The sequence below is a fragment of the Aphanomyces invadans genome (assembly GCF_000520115.1).
Source record: "Aphanomyces invadans strain NJM9701 unplaced genomic scaffold supercont1.60, whole genome shotgun sequence".
Classification (NCBI taxonomy): Eukaryota; Oomycota; class Saprolegniomycetes; order Saprolegniales; family Verrucalvaceae; genus Aphanomyces; species Aphanomyces invadans.
The window spans coordinates 1-601 of record NW_008580205.1 but is presented as its reverse complement, the minus strand read 5'-3'; positions in this window follow the sequence as shown (position 1 = coordinate 601).

Here is a 601-nt window from a genome sequence, read left to right as displayed (position 1 = left end):
CCAAACAGAACCGCTTTGCCTTTGTGCAGCGTCTCGACGTTCGAAACGGCCGACGCGTACCAGACGTACGCCGTGCACTCATCTTGGTCGGCGATCGCAGCTGCGACGGGACACTCGAAGGAGCGAGCGAGGTGGCGAACGAGGACGCTGCTGGCCTCGGCCGACGGCGGAGCTGGGTGGTTGTCTTGGTTGACTTGGAAATAGTACAAGATGTCGCCTGAGTGCAACGCGATGACGCCCATGGCCAGTTTGACTGGAACAAAATTCATGTTGTTCTGAAGTTTTGGACACACTTTACTAGCTGAAACTTAATGTCTATTCCGATTTCGATGTGAATTGAAATCTTGGCAACTTGAATGGGAAATTGTGTTGAGTATTACTGTAACTTACAGTAATAATATCACAGTCTCGTCACGTAACACTCATGCTAAGCGACGAGTAGCTTGCCATACCTACCAAACACGCAATCATTACTTCAGTGCAATTTGATCCACGATTCTCAACGAGTGGAAATGAATGCGACAAAACACGAAAACGCTTGCCGACTCATTGTCCATTTCACTTCGAACCCCACGTCGACTTACTCTACCATGCGAGCCAT